This window comes from Rhinoderma darwinii, unplaced genomic scaffold (assembly GCF_050947455.1).
Source record: "Rhinoderma darwinii isolate aRhiDar2 unplaced genomic scaffold, aRhiDar2.hap1 Scaffold_94, whole genome shotgun sequence".
Taxonomy (NCBI): Eukaryota; Metazoa; Chordata; class Amphibia; order Anura; family Rhinodermatidae; genus Rhinoderma; species Rhinoderma darwinii.
Genome location: NW_027464514.1, coordinates 329,393 through 353,815, shown reverse-complemented (window position 1 = coordinate 353,815; position 24,423 = coordinate 329,393).

Sequence of the window (24,423 nt, the reverse complement as noted above, 5' to 3'; positions counted from 1 at the left end):
TGACAGCTGCTGTCTCGTACAGCAGTTGCCGCAGCTCCTACAGCAGGGACCGATCGCTGTGTCACCGCTGATTAACCCCTTAAAAGCCGCGTTCAATACTGAACGTGGCTTTTTAGGGGTTAAGCTACCATCGCAGGCCTGCTACACGATAGCGGCCGGCGATGGTGACTATGGCTACCGGACTCCTAACAATGGCGTACGGCTATGCCATCGACGGAAGCCTAGTGGGTCCTGTCAGTGAGTAGCTGACTGCTCTAATACACTGCACTACGCATTTACTAAATAAAAGTTTTAAAAGTAATAAAAGTAAAAATCCCCCTTTTTCCCTTATCAGTCCTTTATTATTAATAAAAAGATATAAACAAACAAATAAACTATACATAATTGGTATCGCCGCGTCCGTAACGGCCTGAACTACAAAAATATTTTGTTATTTATCCCGCGCGGTGAACGCCGTAAAATAAAATAATAATAAACCGTACCAGAATCACAATTGTTTGGTCACTTCACCTCCCAAAAAATGGAATAAAAAGAGATCAAAAAGTCGCATGTACCTAAAAATGGTCCTGATCGAAACTACAGTTCGTTACGCAAAAAATAAGTCCTCGCACGGCTTTATTGATGGAAAAATAAAAACGTTCTGGCTCTGAGAATAAGGTAACACAAAAAGTGAATTATTTTTTACAAAACATATTTTATTGTGCAAACGCCATAAGACATAAAAAAAAACTATAAACATCTGGTATCGACGTAATCGTATCGCCCCGCAGAATAAAGTGAATATGTCATTTATAGCGCACGGTAAACGCTGTAAAGAAAATAGAATAAAAAATCAATAGTTAAATTGCTGTTTTTTAGTCACCACGCCAACTAAAAATAGAATAAAAACTGATCAAAAAGCCGCATGCACCCCAAGAAAACTACAATGGATTCCTCAAGGGGTCTAGTTTCCAAATTGGGGTCACTTTTGGGGTGTTTCCACTGTTTTGGCACTATAAGACCTCTTCAAACCGGATATAGTGCCTAATAAAAAGGAGGCCTCAAAATCCACTAGGTGCTCCTTTGCTTCGGAGGCCGGTGCTTCAGTCCATTACCGCATTAGGGCCACTTGTGGGATATTTGTCAAAACTGCAGTATCTGGGCAATAAGTATTAAGTTGCGTTTCTCTGGTAAAACCTTTTCTGTTATAAAAAAAAATGGTATAAAAAGGATTTTCTGACAAAATAAAATAAAAATGCAAATTTCACCTCTACTTTGCTCTAAATTCCCGTGAAACACCTAAAGGGTTCATAAACTTTCTAAATGCTGTTGTGAATAGTTTGAGGGGTCTAGTTTCTGAAATGGGGTGTTTGATAGGGGTTTCTAATATATGGGCCCCTCAAAGCAACTTCAGAACTGAACTGGAACCTAATAAAATAAATAAATGAGGCAATACTTCGCTTCTTACATTATACTGATAATGAGCCGTGCCCACCCTGAGATGACCCCAGTTTTGACCGTTTGTATAAACGGAGACCCCTAATAGACCGTTTCAGTGCCCGGTTTTCCCAAGCATACACCCCCGAGAATTGTATTTCTATTGATGTGTCCTTGGTACATTTTAAAGGGAAGCTTCAATTCCGCCAGTACCTGCCGGGTAAGAGGGCAAGGTATGGCGTGAAGATGTATAAGCTGTGCGAGAGTGCATCAGGGTATACGTACAAATTTAGGATATATGAAGGGAAGGACACCAGTATTCAGCCCCCAGAATTCCCCCCCCCCTTTTTAATGCAAACATTTTTGGGATTTGGTGCACCCACTGCTGGACCAGGGTTACCAACTCTACCTGGATAATTTTTATACCAGCATCCCACTCTACAAGTGCCTCGCTTCCAGAAGTACTGCGGCATGCGGCACTGCTAGAAGAAATCTGAGAGGCCTCCCTAAGACTCTGCTTGGCAAACACCCAGAAGGGGTGAGAGCAAGGCACAATCCAGCAGCAACATATTGTGTGTCAAGTACAAGACAAGAGAGATATCCTTGTATTGACAACAATACATGCCCACACCAGTACCCATGTACCTGTACGAGGTACCAGTACAGAGACCCCCAAACCAGACTGCATCCTGGACTACAATAGGTACATGGGAGGGGTGGACTTGTCAGATCAAGCCCTGAAGCCCTACAGCGCCATGCGGTGTGGTATGAGAACCTGGCCTTGCACATCATACAGATGGCATTATACAATGCGTACGTGCTACGTCGATGTACAGGCCAGAGGGGAACTTTCCTGGAATTTCAAGAGGTGGTTATCAAGAAACAAATTTTTAGGGACCGGGAAGGGGGGGGGGGGTTTCCAGTACTTCTGCAAGCGAGGCCACACGCATCGTACAAGGGCAACACTTTCCAGGAGAAGTTCCCCAAACTGGCAAGAAGGGAAAAAGTCAAAAGAGGTGCAAAGTCTTCTATAAGAGGGGGGTAAGGGAGAACACAATATATTAATGTGACACGTTTCCTGAAAAACTAAGGCTCTGTATGAAAGAGTGTTTTAAAATGTATCATACATCCCTTGATTTTTAATCTACCCCAGTTTTACTTACCCTGATGCACTCCGCACAGCTTATCCCCCTCATCTTTCCCTTCTGAGCCCTGCTGTGTGCCCAGGCAGCAGATAACAGCCACATGTCGGGTATTGCCAGACCCGTGAGAACTCACATTACAGTTTATGGGGTGTATGTCTCCGGTCAAAATGCTCACTACACCTCTAGATGAATGCCTTAAGGGGTGTAGTTTTAAAACGGGGTCATTTCTCGGGGGTTTCAACTGTACTGGTACCTCAGGGGCTTCTGCATACATGACTTCGCACCAGAAAATCCCCAGTAGGCCAAATGGTGGTCCATTCCTTCTGAGCCCTACCATGGGTCCAAACGGCAGTTTATCACCACAAATGGGATATTGCCACACTCAGAACAAATTTGGCAACAAAATTGACCCTTTTTTTTTGCTTGTGAAAATAAGAAATTTTGAGCTAAAACTACATATTATTGGGAAAAAAGTAATTTTGTTTTAATTCCCAGCCCAATTCAAATAAGTTCTGTGAAGAAACTATGGGGTCTAAATGGTCACATTACCCATAAATGAATTCCTTGAGGGGTGTAGTTTCCAAAATAGGCTCACTTCTGGTGGGTGTCCATTGCTTTGATACCTCTGGGGCTCTGCAAATGCCACATGGCACCCGAGATCCAATCCAGCAAAATCTGGACTCCAAAGAACAAATAGCGCCCCTTTCCTTCTGAGCCCTCCTATGGACCCAAACGGCAGTTTATCACCACAAATGGGGTATTGCTGCACTCAGGACAAATTGGGCAACAAAATGGAGTATTTTATTTCTTGTGAAAATAAGAAATTTTGAGCTAAAACTACATATAATTGGAAAAAAAATTATTATTTTTCATTCCCAGCCCAATTCAAATAAGTTCTGTGAAGAAACTATGGGGTTTAAATATTCACATTACCCATAAATTAATTCCTTGGTGGGTGTAGTTTCCAAAATGGGGTCACTTCTGGTGGGTTTTCATTGATTTGATACCTCTGGGGCTCTGCAAATGCGACATGGCACCCAAAAACCAATTCAGCAAAATCTGAACTCCGAAGAACACACAGCGCTCCTTCCCTTCTGAGGCCTCCCATGGGCCCAAACAGCAGTTTATCGCCACAAATGGGGTATTGCTGCCCTCAGTAGAAATTGGGCAACAAAATGGGGTATTTTGTTCCCTGTGAAAATAAGACATTTTGATGAAAAATTAAATTTTATTGGAAAAAATTTCATTTTTTGAATTTCACAGCCCAATTCAAATACGTGCCGTGTAAAAACTGTGGGGTCAAAATGGTAACAACAACCATAAATTAATTTCTTGATGGGTGTAGTTTCCGAAATGGGGTCACTTTTGGGGGATTCCTACTGTTTTGGTACCTCAACACCTCTTCAAACCTGGCATGCTGCCTAAAATATATTCTAATAAAAAAAGAGGCCTCAAAATGCACTAGCTCCTTCTTTGTTTCTGGGGCTTGTGTTTTAGTCAACGAGCACACTAAAGCCATATGTGGGACATTTCTAAAAACTGCAGAATCTGGACAATACAAATTTAGTAGTGTTTCTCTGGTAAAACCTTCTGTGTTACAGAAAAAAATTGAATACAACTGGAATTCAGCAAGAAAAATGAAATGTGCAAATTTCACCTCCACTTTCCTTTAATTTCTGTCAAATGCCTAAAGGGTTAAATAAACTTTCTAAATGCTGTTTTGAATACTTTGAGGGGTCTAGTTTTCAAAATGGGGTGTTTTATGGGGGTTTCTAATACACAGGCCCCTCAAAGCCACTTCGAAACCGAACAGGTACCTTAAAAAAAAAAGGCTTTTGAAATTTTCTTAAAAATATGAGAAATTTATGTTCTAAGCCTTGTAACGTCCAAGAAAAATAAAATAATGTTCAAAAAACTATGCCAATCTAAAGTAGACATATGGGAAATGTGAACTAGTAATTATTTTAAGTGGTATAAACATCTGTTTTACAAGCAGATGCATTAAAATTCTGAAAAATGCTATTTTTTATAAATTTTCTCTAAATTTTGCAATTTTTCACCAATAAACACTGAATATATCGTCCAAATTTCACCACTAACATAAAGCCCAATGTCTCACGAGAAAACAATCTCAGAATCGCTTGCATAGGTTTAAGCATTCCGATGTTATTACCACATAAAGTGAAATATGTCAGATTTGAAAAATGGACTCTGAGCCTTAAGGCCCAAACTAGGCTGCGTCCTTAAGGGGTTAAACTTCAGTTCCATAAAATTTTATTTTGGACTCTCTTTACAAGCGGAGACAAACACATTAAGCAGGGAAGCCGCTAGGGTGACACAATCCCCACGGATCTCCTATCAGCTCATCAGGAAACAAGTTAAGTCTCCATAGATAAGATGTCATTGTGCTCTTGAACGACATTTGGTTGCGTCTTCCGGTGACCATATGAATTTACAATATGAACAGTGAAAGTAATTTTATTGTGTAAAAAGTTGTAAAACATAGAAAAGTTCTATAAATTAGGTATCGCCGGAATCGGACTAACCCGCAGAATAAAGGTAACATGTAATTTATAACGCATGGTGAACGCTGTATTAAAAAAACCTAAAAAAACTATGGCAGAATTTGCTGTTTTTTGATCACCTTGCCTCCCCAAAAAAGGATAACAAATGATCAAAAAGTTGCATGTACACCAAAATGGTACCAATAATAACTACAGCTCCTCCCGCAAAAATCAGCCCACATACCAATACGTTTATGAAAAAATAAAATTAGTTATGGCTCCAATAAGTCAGGAAAAAAATATATGCAGTTGTGCCGGCCCGAGGGGAACATTTCTTCTGTTTCAAGTGGCGATTTATCAAGGCCCTAAAATTAGGGAAACAGGAAGGGCAGGGCCCAAACATATCTGCTGGAAGCGAGGGTGCCCGAATTATACCAGGACAACACTTCACAGCAAAATTCCCCAAACTGCATGGATGTCCATAGGATGTCCAAACAGGTAAGTCTTCTCAGTCATCTTACAACAGCCTATATTCTCTCTCGTTTCTCTACTTATTGTAGGATCACTCTCTACTTTTCCTATTTAACCTCAGAGGCCATACTATGGATTGTTTAACAGATAAATTGAGGATCTTAATCTGGCGTCATTTATTAATATATAAATAAATGTAATTGTGTTTTCTTGTAGGCGGAAATGGGAGATAAAATTACAGGAGACCCTTGGTTCGCACTACGTGCTATACCTCTCATCCGGGCTCGGAGTCCTGTATCTCACCATCTTTATTAGACGGGAACTGATCTGGTTCTGCTCAGGTGTGATTTACTTTCTTACATCTACATTCTGTGTCCTGATTATAGGAATAAACTATTGTGTTTTTACATCTCATTTAGTCATTAGAATTAGACGCCTGACAGCTCCACTCTCAGATTCTTCACTATATGGAGTATTGGAGATCTGAGAGCTGATTCCACAGTTACAAAGTGTAATATAATGTTTAGGAGGAAATTATCTATGTTTCATTGATGCATGTGGTACTATTAACCACTGACCCTTCTCCTTGTGTTTCTTATACAGAGGTAGAGCACACCCATGTAACAACCAGGCTATTCCACCATGTAAAAACCAAAGGAGCTTTGGGTGTTGCCTTCACCGTCTTTGGAACATCTTTCCTGTTTATTAATTCCCATATGAAATGTAAGTATGTCCGATTTTAATATGTGACTATGTACAGTTTTACTGTGTATAAAAGTGCTGCTGTTTAATAATAAACTGAAATATATTATATAATATGAAGAGATCTGTACTATTATTGTTTGGGTGCAAAATGAAAGGTTCTTCGGCCATTTGTTCAAACTTTTTCTAATCCATCAAACTTATTCTATGTAATGAGAGGAGAGTAATAGTGGATGGATAAACGGCCTAATGTCCTCTACAGACCGCTATAGAAATTCATTATCCTCTATCAAAAACATTATTGTGTCTTAGATATAGAGTACCAGAAATATCAGTGCGACTGAGAACCAGATCATGGAACTCCACCAGTCTCCTCTTCTGAAATGTCAAAAGATGAATTTAGATGGAATTCCCATTTAACTATAAAATATTTGCAGACCACACAACCTAAGAAGTAGAAACCTAGATCAGATCAGATAAAGAAACCTAGATTATATTGTCAAAGAAAATGAAAATGTGGTGGTTGTCCTAATTCCAGGAGGTCTCATTTACTAATATGCATATGTTTTGTTGGCTGTTAGGGCAGTCAAAAAAGGATCAAGGACTACAAGACCATAACCGAGGGTCTCCGTCTGCGTCAAATTATTCCGGAAATAATAAACTCCAATGCCTGTAAGTATTACTTATGTGGTTGAACCCATGGATTTATTTATTTCTCTATTTATCTTCATCGAGTCTATTGCAGTCATGTGGTCTAATTGTGTCATCTGTTTATTTGATTCTACAGTGGACGTCACCAGCCGCTTTGATCGAGTTTTTTGGTTTGGGGATCTCAATTTCCAACTAAAATACGACAGAAAAACTGTGGAATCTCTTCTGCAGAACATCAAAATCTCTTCTGCAGTCTCCTCAAACACGACCATCTGAATGACGCCAAGAACAACGGTACAGTTACTAGTAGACAGATCTCTATCACTCCTCAGCCATTACCACATACACCTCAACAGATCAATACAAATCACTGTCATGATGGTGGATATGTTCACCACATTCCTATATAGTCCTACAATCATCAGTTCCACATGTTTTTAATGCAAATACTTTTTTTTTGTCCTTTCAACTCAAGGGTCCATATTTGTAGGGTTTAAGGAGAACACCATTGAATTCCTTCCTACCTATAAGTTTGACATTGGCACAGACACCTATGGTACATCAGAAAAGCAGAGAATTCCATCATACACGGTAAGATATCTTTTTTTTTTTGGTCTTCAGAGCTAAAGAAACAATAGACAATAAATTCCATGAAGTATCGCCCGGGTTTGTACGTTTAAGCTGTGTGGATCCAGAGCAAGACAAATCCTCTAAATAAAGGACCACCACAGCAGCTACCCATCATTAACCCATGATATAATGATAATAAAGTCTTAATATTTGGCAATTTAAATAAATTGGGCCCAGAATTTATCTATATGATGCAATGCAGTAAATAAAAAATTTATAATATGATTTCACTGATATGTTATCTTCATGACCTCTACAGGACAGGGTGTTGTATAAGAGCCAATGTGAGGGAGATGTGCGAGTCCTGAGATACGACTCTTGCCCTCTTTTAAAAACATCAGACCACCGACCCGTGTATGGCATCTTTGAAGTAAAGCTCAGGCCTGGTTCAGATAAGTAAGTCACGCTTTCCTCTATGTTGATATGATCCTCTCAGTAGCCGACATTACTACATGGGCCTTATAGCCAGAGCTCACACTAGGGGGCAGGTGGCTGTATACCTGGGTGACAGCACTGGAGGATTATATGATGCCAAGCTAAACAATTATTGTGTGGTTATCTGCTAACATTATCATATGTCTTACATCAATATATTTCTCATTCCAGCATCCCGTTGGCTGGTGGACGATTTGACCGCAAGGTCTATTTAATGGGTATTAGGAGGAAGTGCCAAAAAACTTAGCTGCCTGTGTTCATGTCCTTACAGCACATAAGGTAAGAGCATTGTAATTGTAATTATGTTTTTGTGAGAATCTTCATCCACTTCTTAGGTCTTCCTTTCTACTATATTAGAATTGTTCCTCTTAGTCCCATAAACATTAAATGGGGCGGTGGGTGCATACTCGACCGCTGCTCCATTCAAGCTCCTCCTCACTTTGAGGGGGGAGCGGTGCAGTAAGGATGAATGAGGAGTTCAGGATCCCCATTCTCGGGATTAGTGGGGGTCCCAGTTGAAAGTATTTATGTAATATTATATAATTTGTTTTTTAAGGAAAAGTCACGTTGACATTACTTGCCATCTTTCAGGACTCCTAAGGAACATTTACCATCTCAGGTGGATAAAACAACAATCCCACCTTTGTGAACATCAGAAAGTTCCTATAACATCCTGAGCTGCGCAGCTCAAGATCAAACCGACTACTCGGATCAACCATCTTTAAGGTTCGTAGTATGATCCCCAGGACCATTTAGGGAAAATCCACATTAAAACATCTTCTAGATTTTGTGCCTGCTAAGAAACACACATGACTGGCCTAAGTAGAGTCCTGTGCTGATTGACCCTGTTAACCTTTCATTCCCCTTTCCCTTCCCATAAAGACACGTGACAACCGAGGTTGGATGTGAAATGGCCACAGCAGCCGTTTATTAACTGACATTATTTTTAATGCAATTTAATTCGAAACATTCGGATAACTCCCTTAGGAATTCGACCAGAGAATTCCTCCTATAATTCCATGACCCAACATGGGTCAGAATCATAAATAACAATCAACATTATTAACACTTAACAGAGCAGGGGAAGTCCTTGAAGCCCTTTTTTAACACCGGATTTCCTTTAAGTTAGCCATCTGCAAACCACCACCAACTCTTTACCTCCAGCCGTAAACCAGCTCGGAGGCACCGCTCACCTCTGCAGATGGCTCCAACCACCAGAAGACCACTTCAAAGGGATAACACCCGATGAAGTCTTCAAATGATATACCTTCCACCATAAGACCACTTCAAAGGAATAACACCCGATGAAGCCTTCAAGTGATATACCTTCCACCAGAAGACCACTTCAAAGGGATAACACCCTATGAAGTCTTCAAATGATCTACCGTTTTGGGGGACGCATACCCCCGATGCGACCCCCCCACCATTTTGTACTGACCAACCTCAAGGACTCCCCCCGCCACAGCGAAACAGGCCTTGACCACCTTAGGCCTGTGAGTCCCTCCAAACCACCACCGCCCTCTCAATTCCATCTGCTAAAGCCAGGATCAATTCCAACCTCGGTCAAATGTACCCCCTCACCCCTCCAATAATTCCCGACTCCTGACTCCAGGTCCATGTGACAAACACAAATGCCCCTGTTCTTGGCAACAAAACGTGGCACCGCCCGGTTTACCTAACTGCAGGCTTTTTTCACCTTCTCGGCTGATCTCGCTAAACGCCAAATCTTCCTTGGAACTATGTCCGACCACACAATCACTAGGTGAGTATAAGATGTCCATAACACAATAAATTGCGCTTAATTTCCCGCACCAACTCCCGAAACGGGCGCACCCCCAGACATCCCCCAGTGCCCAAAGATTGTCCCAAAAACCCCCCCTAAACAAGGGCGATGATCTGAAAAGAAAACAAGCACCTCATATGCAAACAATCAAAACAGCATTACCCACACCCAACAAATGAGGGCGCAAGTAAGACCGAAACCCATCGGACTCCCATCGGCTACTGCGACGAACACCCTCATCCTCCAACCCCCAACGCCTAGCTTCAGTAGCAGCGCATATCCTGAATGAGTGGGACGGGTAATACCCCTGCCCCACGCCAACCTCAGCCAAGCATTTTTTAACATCTAGCACCAACTTGATACTCGGACAAAATCGAGCCATTCTCATGACGTAGTAATGGCGACTCCGGCACCCCACCGCATGGCTGAAACCAACCATAAAAGCAACCGGACACATCGCCGACCCCGGAAGGGCAGAACCCTACCGACCCACTTGATCAGTCTTGGACCGGCGCAAACAACTCTAGTCTATCCCCCCACAGACCCACATCTGGGTCACATCTTGGACACCTCCTGAAAACATCCTGGAAACCCCGTGATTTAAATCAAAACGCCCCACCAACAACAAACTACTCACTTTGGCCAGGGAAAAACTGTTCAGATACGCTTTACCTCGAGTTAGCCATCTGCAACCACCACCAACACCTTACCTCCAGCCGTGAACCAGCTCGGAGGCCCCGCTCACCTCTGCAGATGGCTACAACCACCAGAAGACCACTTCAAAGGGATAACCCCTATGAAGTCTTCAAACCATGTACCTTTTTTGGAGGACGCATACCCCCAGATGCGACCCCCCCACCACCTCCCCAACATCCCCCAGTACAACCATGCTACCAACCGGTCCTTTTCCGTACTGATGTTACCCCAACTAATGCCCGCTCCTCGGCTGCTACCAACAAGCCGAACAAGTGCTACAAGTCACCCTAGCCAGCGACTGCCCCATCAACCGTTCCCCGGTACCGAAAAACCCGATCCCAGAGATGCTCCGGGCAAACCAAACCGAACAGCTCCACTGCCGGTGCCAATTAGCGAAATCGATCCCCTTGCGAGCGAGACAGAGCATCCGCCATACAATTGGAAACCCCTGGTACCTGCAGCGCAACAACCCGCGTGTTTAAGACAAGCCACCAAAACTATATGACACAAAACTGAAACCACAGGTGGAGAAGAAGCTGATAAGTTGTTAATTGCTAACCCACCCCCATATCATTGCAGTGGGACCGAACCTTTTATCCCTGGGCCTGTCCCCCCCCAAATGGTCACCACAACCACCCTGTGGAGAGCTCAAGACGGGCCAGATTCCTTGTAAGACCCTGGTCACCCAGCTATCCAGCCAGTTCCCCGCACACCATTGACCTCCTGCCTATGCGTCAAAACCACCGGCCCCGCCGCATCAGTCAACAGCTCCAACTTGCCCATATCATTTACCGGTGACATCCACAGTGATCTATCGTTATATTGTCCTAGGAACGCATCCCCGACCTGCAGATCAACCTTGTGATCCAAACCAATCCTCCCAAAAAATAGCGGGATGCCAGGATACCCGCCGTTGCTACCGCCAATCGCCTACTAAAATTCTACCCCTTGGCATAATCTGACAGGCAAATTTCAACTTCCCCAGCAGCTACTGGAGATCGTGCAAGATGATCTTCTTCAATCGCCAAGCCCGCCTCACCTCCTGCCGCAATGGCAGTAATTTATTTCCTTCAGGAAGCCTGCACTAAATTGCGACTGAATGCATTTCGATCCCTTAAAACAAACGGTAGAAACCGGGCCCCCGGTTGTACCAGGCGCCAGAGGGATTCCAAAATCCGTCGCAACCTTCTGCGATGAATACAATGCGTTACCGCCAACAGGGGAACCGCTAGAGCCGACGCACGAACTCATCAAGCTAATGTATTAATAAATCCACCCCAGCTACGCCCTTCGTCACCCATTCCATGAAACTACTAACTGCTTCAAAGCATGCGCCAGACCGAGAGCATCCCATTGGAAGCCACCTATCGACATAAAACCCCCCGTTATGGAAGCCGACCCAACAGCCGTTAGCTCTCTGGATGTACAGGCAGCAACCGGAACGCTGCCTAGCGGTCAGTTTTTGCCACCACCGACCCGGGCCCCGCCTACCGCACTAATGCACCGCGACCCAACGACACTTCCTTCCAAAGTTTACCCGAGCCGACCGCCGAGTGCAAAGGTTGTGACGGGTAACCGGAACCTCGTGTGGAGGAGGAAGGATAACAAAAACCACACAAAAACCCTTCGTCAATATCCTAGCTGCACCCCTATCCGGACACTCACTTAGATACCGGGCAATCCTTTTCACCCTCACCGGCGCCGCCCCTGGACCAACGGCAGAAGACTGAGGGCCCGGCCGCCTACCTTTCGCATGCCTTTTTCGGCCCAATGCAAAGACCCGATGCGCTCCGCACAGACACGCTCAAATCTACACGTGGCGCCCAACTTACATCGGCCATCGTGAAATTGCCATCAGAACCCCAACTTTGACCCAGAGCCCTGTCCGGACTGACTAGACTGCCACCTAGCCCACCCTCCCGGGAAAGGACTGCTTAACCGGGCCGCAACTCGTAACCACCGCGCAATATCCTTTTTTGATCCCCTGATTGCCGACCGGACCGCAACCAAGCCTGACAAAAGAGGATAGAGGCCAGTCAACCTCTAGGAAAAAAAGACAACACCGAGAAGTGGAGACTGCCATGTTTTTGGTAGCGACGTACACCGTACAATGCCCCTGAACAATCTACCTTCCCCCCGTACGCCCCATAGGCCAATCCGATGGCATACCAATAATAAAACAACGCCGAGCTATTTTTTGGCACCTTTCCTCCGATCACGCTTGCCAAATAGCAAAACTTGGGACCAATTGACGAACGTCTGCGGGATAAGCCTATACCGCCGACGTTCCTCTTCCCCCTTATTACTCTCATCCCGCTTGCCATTCCAAAATGACTTTAGCAAGCGGCAGAAAAGAAAATTACCACGTACATTGTCCTCCAAATCCGGTCACGGACCTCCCCCAGGGGACCCCGCTGGAACTACAGGTGCCGCTGCCCTATCCAATCGCCCGACCAACTCGCGCAAACAACCCACTAAAACTGTTATGCCACCGCCCGCCGATACTTCCGCGCTCGCTGCCCCCACCCCCAACACCCGACATGAAAATTGCTGAATACGGTAGAGTAAGAGTTATACACTCACCAGGCTGCCCAGGCGCTGTGTTCCCGCCAGCCGGAAAATTCTGACCGCGTTGCGACTCATCCAGCTCCCCCATCTTCCAGATCATCTCTTGCTGCCGATTGGTACTCGCACCGACATCTCCACACAGGGATCCAGGCACGCTGGCAGATGAGCCGACAACCTGCCGCCCGACCTCAGGGACCCAGAGTCCCGACCGAACCTGTTGCCGCGTCGTCGTCGCCGATCTTGACGTCCTCACCGATGCTCTTGAGGAAGCCTGCCCCCTGGCCGGAACATCACCATGCGGGGCGGCTGTGGACTGCATGCCGAAAAACTGCCTCTGATTGTGGAAGTGTGACAGGGAGCCCGGCCTGCGACTCCCTGTTAACCACCGAGCTACGTCGCGGCTGGGGATTCCTGCCAGGACGCAGGCCCTGGGAGGAGGCGCCCGTCCCAGCAGCCTGGCCTGCAGCGTCCCTAAGGGCTCCCATTGCGACGCGGGCCCGCGGGGGCCACATCCGGACTCCCCCGATCAGGTGGTGGGACCTCCGGGAGCGGCGGGGTGACCTAGCCTGAGCTACCGCCGCTCCCCTGACACCCCCTGCTTTATCAGAGCAGGGGCAGTGATCCTCACCTCTCCCCCCACCGCACTGTGACAAACATCTGAGACAGGGGCGGGGGAGGGGAGCGCATCCCTGCGGGCCGCCGACACAGAGCGCCGGGCTCGGCGCGAAGACGGGCCCGCCTGAAAGATCCGCAGCGATCAGGTAAGCCGGAGCAGGGGAGCTGATTATTTTACTTGCTGCTCCTCCCGCTGCTTCCGGCTCAATGCCGAAAACGGCGGGAAGAACAGAAACACACCCGGCTCCTCCCCGCTCCATCTCCTCCCTCTCCCTGCCTCAACTAACCCTCTATTCCCCTATTGGCTGTCCCTCCTATGGCAGTCATGGAGGCTTCCCGTTAAGCCCTCCGTGCTGCCGTCCAGCCTCTTCTTTAGTAGAGCATTAATAGCAAATATTTATCTTGCAGCATAAACACCAATTCCGTCGTACATGTGGCGAGAACAGCGCTCCCTGTCACCGGAGGAGCCGCCTATGTTACTGATAGAAAGGTACGTTTCTCTAGATGTGTCCTCTCTCTATATTTGTCATGCAGCCTGAATGATCCATATTTAATAAGATTTTGTGCTTCTCCACCCAGAACAAGTCAGCAGATATCAACATAACATCAACACCAATGCCAATAACAACCGAGGGCAGAACCCGCCATCTTACAAGTATTCCAATGCGAGACTTAAAATTTCTACATCTGTCACAGACGAGACATCAGTGTGGTTACCGGGGCATCAATGTCACCCCGAAGACCAGGCCCAGAACAGGAGAATATGTCATCTCTTCCTGTGTCTCTGGAATACAGATTTTCCACCCCTTCCTGATACTACAGTATATACTGGGACATATTCCATTGTTTTTGCTGGATCTTGTATTACCATCATCTTTACCATCTTATATTTTGATCCACAAAAACCTTAAATAAAACGTAAACATCATTCGATGAGTGTGACTGGTATCATTAGTGCAGCAAATTGATCAAAACTGTCTAACAGTATAACTGTCCTTATTGCCCATAGCAACTAATCAGAGCTCAGCTTTCATTTCTTAGCCTGGTGTCACGGTCACAGGGTATGTGGACCCACTAGGCCGCTCTGCCGTAGCGGGAAGGCAGCTGACCAGGTCACAGTCTATACGAAAGTCAATAGCAGATAGCAATGCTTGGGTACCTGAACTAGTCCAGACGGTGGCTGTGGCTTCAGCACGGATGGAGGCTGGTGCGGCAGGTAGCACCAGATGTGGCGAGCAGTATCCGATGTAGCAGAAGACACTGGACGTGGCAGAAGACACCGGACGTGGCAAACGACACTGGACGTGGCAAACAACACTGGACATGGCAAACGACACTGGACGTGGCAAACGACACTGGACGTGGCAAACGACACTGGACGTGGCAAACGACAGCAGGTGCAATAGACACGACTCCAAAACTGGTAGGCACAGGAACAAGAACAATACGGAATACAGGAACAGGTAACAGGGCACGGGTAACAACTGGAACGAGGAAACACTAAGGGACCGTTTGCGAGACAGACTGGGATAGACTAACAACGCTCAGGCAAGGATCAGAAGGCCTGGGGCCTTCTTATAGACAAGGAAATCATGGCACTTTGGGTACCTGAACTAGTCCAGAGGGTGGCTGTGGCTTCAGCATGGATGGAGGCGGGTGCGGCAGGTAGCGCCAGACATGGCGGGCAGTATCCGATGTAGCAGAGGACACTGGACGTGGCAGAAGACATGATGTGGCAGAAGACACTGTACGTGGCAGAAGACACTGGACGTGGCAAACGACACTGGACGTGGCAAACGACACTGGACGTGGCAAACGACAGCAGGTGCAGTAGACACGACTCCAACACTGGTAGGCACAGGAACAAGAACAATACGGAATACAGGAACGGGTAACAGGGCACGGGTAACAACTGGAACGGGGAAACACTAAGGGACCATTTGCGAGACAGACTGGAATAGACTAACAACGCTCAGGCAAGGATCAGAGGGCCTGGGGCCTTCTTATAGACCAGGAAATCATGGCAGTTGATGATGATGACGGAGTGGAAGTGAGCGCTGGCGTCTCCTAGGAACCATGGCTGCGGGCGTCGGGAGGTGAGTAACCCCGACGGCCCGTGGCCATGGATGCTACACCTCGTCTGAATAAAAGAAAGCTGTGCTGTGATTGGATGCAATACGTGTATTCAATTAACTTAATGGACCCTTCACAACACACCAGGGGGAGTTTATTAACTTTTCTATGTCAATTTACTGGTGTAAAAAAGGTGCAAATACATGGACAGCCAGAAATGCACCGAATTTAATAATAGGCCTCTGCGACTCTTATTATATTAGGCACATCTTTCTACAACTACCTGTATATTAAGACTGGAGTATAATATTCGTTCTCTCACGGTCAACGCTGTAAAAACTAAACTCCACAAACAATGGAGGAATCGCTATTTTTTTCCCAATCCACTCCACAACTGAAATTTTTCGTTTCCCACTATATTACATGGTACAATAAATAGTGCCATGAAAATCTACAAAAAAAAAAATTGCCTTTATACGGCTATATCGGTGGAAAAATTTAAAAGCTATGGCTTTTGGAATGGGTGGAGGAGAGTACTAAAGTGAAAATCCGAAAAACGGATGCGGCTGGTAGGGGTTAATTCATGAAGCTGGTGGGCTTCATACATAAGAATATAATGTTTGGTGGCAGCCATTGGATGTCCTCATCCAATGACATAATAATGACATAATAATAAGACATTTGTACGTCCCTTAAGCACTTCTTCATCGTCAGTAAAGTCGCTCCCTGTCTTTACAGTTTAACAAATGGGCCAGCAATGGTCTTAGGAGTGACCCGGATGAAGGGGCCAAGCTGGAACATGTAGAAATAAAGAAAAATGAGTAAGCAGGCTCACCACACTTCCTTGTCGGTGCTTGTAGTTAAAATCCAACCAACCAATCCTGAATGCTAAATGGTAACTTTCTGAGAATCCATATGATATGATCAGTGATTCATTACTAAACATCGTTATATCTATATTTGTCAGGGATCATTACTATGTATATTGTCTGAAAAATATTATCCTCACATATATGTATATACATTTCAGTTCTTTGTGTAATATACTGATATATATAACAAGTTCTTTGTTCATGTCGGACACACCTATGGAAGACACCGCCCCCTGGAATGCAAAGAGGAGTGTGCAGAAGAATGTATAGGAAAAGTTACAGCTGGGGAGCGAATAGAATTTAAGCAAGTCACACATCTATAGGGAGGGGCATGTGTCTTCTCTGTGTGTGTTTCTTTGTTCTGAATAAAGTTCAGTTCCTCCTGGCTGACATTGAAGCTGTACCTCAGACATTTGTGTGGTGTACTTCTTTCCAGGCATGCCTTCAGCTTTCAATTTACAGAGGTGGTTATTCGGTGTGAAATACGGACCTGACATTTGGTGCCGAGACCCGGACCTCACTCGAGGAAAAATCAAAATCCGGACAGTCGACAATCACAGGGTGAAACAGAGGACTCAGAGTTGCCCACTGAAGGAATTTGATCACCTCCGCAATAACACGGTAAGCGAATTGATTTTATAAATCTTCGTCTTATCTGTGTTAGTGGGCAGTCTTGTGGCGATCTGTAGAACCCTTTTGTTGATTTCCTGGATTATCTCAGGCGACAGAGGTGATATTTTCCGCTGTGAGGTTGAAAACCTGTGAGACCTTAGTCGCGCCCGACTAACCATCCTCTGGGTAATTAGAGTCTAAATAAAAGATTATATAACCGACCAGAGAGCTGCAGACTGTGGAATTTTAATATTTCCAGCGAGGCCAGAGAGTCTAATTAAATATTTTTGAGAGTCTAATTAAAGATTTTTATATCCTAGCGAGACGTAATAAATACATTGCAGACTAGAGATGATAATAATTCTAGCGAGATGTAATAATAAATACATTGCAGACTAGAGATGATAATAATTCTAGCGAGATGTAATAATAAATACATTGCAGACTAGAGATTATACTATTTCGGCGAGACTTAGCGTTGGAGACTGTGAAATTATATTATTTCCTGCCAGACCAAGAGTTGCAGATCGAAAATTGTTATATAAATTACGTGTATAATATAGACTGTTAGAATGGATGGTTTACGGTCCATATTCAAATCATCAGGATCACCCGATCCTATTCATGATTTGGTGAAGTGAATGGAAGTTAGGAATAAGAAAGGTATTGTATGTTGTATGTATTAGAAAACACAGGACCAGCCGACGCCCGGTAATGGCGTCCGTACCTCATGTTGAGTGTGTCCTCATTGTGGGTGGGAAACCACCCCCCCTTCACAGCTGCGCACTGTGTTTCCAATGGGAGAGGCTGCCCCCACCACCCACCCCTGATGTGGCCACGCCCGGCCCAACCAAATCAGTATGAAATAATCACCTTGTTAATTTTGTCATTTGTAGTGTTTTTTTCTATTTACAGAAGTTCCAGTCTAGTTCACTGATGAAGCAACACGTCATCATAATATAGAGATGGTGGCCGACAGATTGTACGGTTAAACATTAACGTAGATAATTCCTATACAATGGTGTGATGAATGATTGCAGATACGTATGTTGTTTTGCCGGCATTGAAAGTGTTAAGAGTGTGAGAGAAGAAGTTGTGAGAAGCTGTGAGTTTGTGACCCCCCTCCCTCCCCTCTAAAGTGTGCTGTGTTTGGGAGGAGGAGGAGGGGGGCTGACTGGGTGCAGTCTGCAGGGCTGATGAGACAAAGGGATCTCAATATGCACTGCTGAGATATATATATATATATATATATATATATATATATATATATATATATATATATATATATCAGTAATGTGTACAAACCTAAATAAATTTCTTCTCTTTTGCGCATGCGCTGTTGTTGATAAAAGTTACGATATTTATGTGTTCTGATGTGATCAGATTTCATGTGTTTTGATGTTAATTCAGATGTATTAAACTACAGATACTGTGAGACACGGGGTTTTGAAAATGTATGTGCCCCCCACCGTTCCCTATTTATATATACAGTTTATTGGTTTGCAGTGATTAATGTTATCAGAGATAATATTTTTTGTTTTATTGAATAACTAACTACAATTGTTTTGTTTTTGATTTCACACATGAGTTATGTCATTGTAAAGATCAAATGTATTTTCGTCAGGAAAAAGTCATTTTTGTTTCAGGCTGTTGTACATTACAGGGGGTTAAATTAGTGTTATGTTGAGATGTAGTTTTGAACTCTGCTACATTATTTTCGCAGAGTCCACAAAGGGGGGAATAGTGAAGGGACTGATCAGGTACAATTTTGGTTTGTTTTGAGTTAATTAATTTGGTTTCAGGAGATCTAAAAATGTGTAAGAGACCATCCCCCTCCAGCAAAGTTACACAGGAGGCGAGGTGACATCACTCACACGAGTCTTTATGGATTTAGATGTGGGAGAAGGCAAAACAAAAATTGTCTGGACATTGTTAATTTGATGTAAAGTTTTTAGGAATGTTTTCTTTTTATTTGTTTTTGTATTAATCAAGTATTTGCAGAACCTGATAAAAGTGAGATTCTCAAAGTGCTCGTGATTATCAGATAAGTGTGGAGAAGTGTATAACATTTGGTTTTATTTTAGAGAATGAAGACGCCACCCCTTTGAGATGTTCTATCTATATGTGACATGGGTTTTTAATGTAAATTTGTAATAAAGAGATATTTTATTATACAGTATGTACAAGCCGGGATACGAGGCACCAGGTAAATCATCCAGAAACCACTCTCACCTTCTTGTTCATCTCAAGGAGCGGAGCTGGAGGTGCTCGCTGAGGCTTGTAACCTGGCAGAAGGTAAGACGGCCGACATTTACACTGACTCTAGGTACGCTTTTGGCATCGCCCACAATTATGGGCCCATTGGTAGTAGGAACTTTATTGGATCATCGGGTAAGCCAATTGAGAGAGCGAGAGAAGACAGACCTGACAAGGGTATGTGCAGCCAGGTGTCAGTAAATTGGCTTGTCCCTGAATACAATAATGCCACCACTAGGTTTGTAGCAGCCGGCATGATGTGCGCACGGCATGACATAGGTAAAACAGCAAAGGTACCTGTGAAAAGTGCAGCCCGGCCAGATTACCCGTCCCAGCGACTGCAGAACATACAACTACCCGAGGTAGAAGTGTATGACAAAGTGCTCATGTGTGTAGACCTGTTCTCGGGGGGCCTGAAGCCCGGCCTGTATTTTCCCCACTACAGACGTTGTGTGTAAGTGACAGGGGAACAATGTTATCCCAAGTATTGAACTGGTGTTTGTACAATGATAAGATGTCAGCAGTTCATTGTCCCAAAGTTAGTTTGTTTAATAACTGTATTTAAAAAGTTTAGTGGGAATATTAAATATTGAGGTTAAGTTTTATGTAAAGTTCTGGACCAGCCGTAGCATTGGACTATTAGAGTCATGCGTCAGATAAAAGGTACAGAAGTGGAATATTCCCATTAGAAAACATTTTTATTTGTTTATTTTTATTTTTGTTGTGAAAGGGAAATTTTAGAGCAGAGAATTCTGTGCAGTGTATATGTGTAAGTATAGATATGTATATAAAGAAGGAGAATCAGTTTGTAAGTTTTAGTTACTGACCAGTGTGAACGTTTGATGTAAAGATGCTATTTGTTAATGTTTTTCTTCAATTGAATTATCTGATTAAGATCAATTAATGTTTATGCAATGAAAAAGCTTGTTCTCCACAGGAAGAGTCCAACTGGGAGCGGAAGGCGGGAGAACCAGATTCTAACAGAATGTGGACGGATAAAGGAAGGTAAACGGTGGCACCCAATTCACTCTTGATGGCACTTGTTTTGATGGTGTATGACCTCACATAGGCCCCAAGACTGCAAGGATCGATTTGGTAAGATCTAATTGGTATGTCCCAGGCCTTACAGCTGTTGCTGCTAAATTCTGTTAGAGCTGTTTGATTTGCCTACAGAACAGTCCTGGCAGACCGGTGCCAACCTTATCATACCCGCCTCCCACGAAGAGAACCGACCTTGAGAGGCCTTCCCAGGTAGAACGAACCAGATTAGAGTAAGACGCTTGTCAGATAAACATGTGGAATCAGTGTATCTTTCTGTGAGGTGGAGATGTTCCAGGCAATCAGCTGAGATCAAGGTACAAATCCTGCTGAAAGGGTATCACCAAGTGCAAATGAAATGTACCCAATAAGTTACACATCTTCTAGGTGCCCTGTCCATTGTAACAGAGAAGTTTTTCCTTATATAAAGGTGTTTGATGTCATTTAGGGGCCTGACATTATTGTATGTACTTAGAACAACGTTTATAGTGTATGCGGATGATGTTATCACCAGGTTAGTATTTATTTTAACAATTGACAAGAGTTGGGGGTCCCCAGCAAGTGCCAGTAAATATGAACTAAAAGACTTTTAACACGATAAACTCCATCACTGAGATGCGGCAGGCACAGCCTGAGCCAGTACAACGCGTTTATCATGAACTGACGGCAGTGTCACAATTCTAAGCGGCCGCCCAGACGAGTAACTTGCCAGAGGAAGAGTACAGATGCGGAGGGTTTGATAGTCACAATACAACTCCACTAATCCGCCTACGTGGGATCTCACCCCAGGCTCACAACATGCGGTGCTATGTACAGCCTGATGACGTAAACTAAAGGAGACGGTGTCGGACAGATGAGAAGGACCAAACCAAGTCCTGATGACATCAGCAAAGTAAAGACCAAAGACCTGAGTGAATCCGTCAGCAGGATCAAGTGTTTTGATAAGTAAGTGACCAGGAGGGGGTAATAATAACTCCCCCACTGGACACCAACGTAGTCTGACTCCACAATTGTGTGGGTTACCCTGAGGGTGACAGTCAGTGAAGAGCAGAAGACAGGAGAAGAAGAAGACGATGGTGTACAGGACTGGCAATGAACTGATGGGACCCGAGACCTGAGGGTGATAGCATGAGATTGGTGATAGCATTATGTTATTAGCTGAGGCCCTATTGTTTATAATGTCTGAGGTTTATAATTATAATGTGTGTAAATATGCCACGGTGCTGCAAATTACAATCTGAGGAGTTTTATGTGAAGGTGTGAGGTGAAGGTCACTGTGCTGCCCATGACCTGTCATATCTGCAGGGGTAAAGTCCCATTAGGACAGTAAGTGACAGTGCGACAATTATTACTGTTAATAAAAATGTAGACCGGATTAATTATATATATAGATTACAACCAGCAGTGGTCTGTAGATTATATCAAGACAACCATCCTGTATCCAGAGGAGAATAGGGAAAGTTAGGACCACTCCGACACCTTGGAAGTCCAGGTACAAAGGGGGGTTACTCATCAGGAGTAGCTCGTCTCAAGCTGGTGAAGAAATCCAAAACCCCTACCCGCCTGGTTCGAGTGGTCAGTGGTAGGTTGCTAGGCAAGACTCAGGGATAGAGTAATAATATTTTTAGGGGGGACTGTCAGGGATCATTACTATGTATATTGTCTGAAAAATATTATCCTCACATATATGTATATACATTTCAGTTCTTTGTGTAATATACTGATATATATAACAAGTTCTTTGTTCATGTCGGACACACCTATGGAAGACACCGCCCCCTGGAATGCAAAGAGGAGTGTGCAGAAGAATGTATAGGAAAAGTTACAGCTGGGGAGCGAATAGAATTTAAGCAAGTCACACATCTATAGGGAGGGGCATGTGTCTTCTCTGTGTGTGTTTCTTTGTTCTGAATAAAGTGCAGTTCCTCCTGGCTGACATTGAAGCTGTACCTCAGACATTTGTGTGGTGTACTTCTTTCCAGGCATGCCTTCAGCTTTCAATTTACAGAGGTGGTTATTCGGTGTGAAATACGGACCTGACATATTCTAATGCAGAACATAAGATTTCATAGATATTTAGTAAGTCACTTTTCTAAACCTTTAGGAAATCTCGTTTCCAGCTGCATTATCCAGAACTAGAGATGAGCGAACCGGGACAATCGAACCCAGTTTCGGTCCGAACTTCCGAAAAAGTTCGGTTCGCAGCGAATCCGAACTTCACCGGGTTCGGCCAAACCCGTTTTGACCGAACCCGGCTACATTTTGGCGCCTGCCACATGTTACATCTAAAATGGAGGATTTCACAAGATCACCTGACATCAGGCTACCCCATAATGCCTTGCAAACGGCTCTCCCAGCCAATCGGGAGTCAGCATAGGGGTGGGCTCAAGCCTGCAATAAAAGTCTATGCACGGAGCTCAGCGGCCATTTTACAGACAGGAGCTGTAGGGATAGCATCTCTGTGCAGTAAGGGAAAGCTTTAGGAGTCTAAAAGGCAGGAATCCAGCAATCGAAGGGGCTCATCCACTACTCACTACTCAGCCAGTGTGTGAATACGCTTTTATAAGGGGCTCATCCCCGTTGCATCCAACTTGCAATACAGGCAGCCTTTGTAGTAGTGGTAGTAGTAGTACTACAAGGCCCAGCATTCCCTGAGTGCACTGCGGCGTGGCTGATAGAAATTCTCATTCATTGCCATTTGCCAAGCCAGTGTCAGTGTGTGAATACGCTTTTAGAAGGGGCTCATCCCCGGCCGTTAACATAACAAACAAATAACAATACAACTTGCAACACAGGCAGCCTTTGTAGTAGTGGTAGTAGTAGTACTACAACGCCCAGCATTCCCTGAGTGCACTGCAGCGAGGCTGATAGAAATTCTCATTCATTGCCATTTTCCAAGCCAGTGTCAGTGTGTGAATACGCTTTTAGAAGGGGCTCTTCCCCGGCCCGTTAACATAACAAACAAATAACAATACAACTTGCAATACAGGCAGCCTTTGTAGTAGTGGTAGTAGTAGGACTGCAAGGACCCATTATCCACTTTACCTGCCCAGGACCTTAACCATCCTTCTTTGAATTAACACACCAACACCTTCTTTATGGAAATGTGGAAGTGGCCACAGCTTTATTCTTATTTACAAACATCGGCATGAAGACATATATATATATATTTATTTCTCTCTCCTCCTGAAATGCCGATGCTCCCTGTCTCCATCAGGCATGTAGGGTGCTACCTCCGTCTTCATCTGCCGTACTTTCTGCCAGCTGTGACATCTACGAAAAAACCAGAAAAACGCCAGAACAAGAATATCACCGTAGAAAAAAAAATTCAAAACAAAACCAAAACCACCAGGGGAGGGAGGGCGGGTGTTTCTTCCACTGCAGCTTGAAGGTAAGAGGGCTTTCTGCTCCAAACCCCCTGCCTTATATCTTCTTAACCACGCCCCTCTTACCCCTTGTTAACCAATCCTGGTCCTGGGCATTATTTTAAACCGTTCCATCCTTTCTTAACCCCTTGCAGTCCCTGACACTCTCCCTAGGCGCTTCAGTGTCTGCAAGACTGCAAGGACCCATTATCCACTTTACCTGCCCAGGACCTTAACCATCCTTCTTTGAATTAACACACCAACACCTTCTTTATGGAAATGTGGAAGTGGCCACAGCTTTATTCTTATTTACAAACATCGGCATGAAGACATATATATATATTTATTTCTCTCTCCTCCTGAAATGCCGATGCTCCCTGTCTCCTTCAGGCATGTAGGGTGCTACCTCCGTCTTCATCTGCCGTACTTTCCGCCAAGAAGGGGGAACTGAGAAACCTACTCAGTCCCCCGACCACCCCCACCAAGCAACGCCAACCCTCTCTCGGCACCATCCAAGAGATCCAATAAAAAGATATCGAGCCCGATATCATTCAGATGCACTCCATCCGGCGCCAGCAAATCTGCATTATC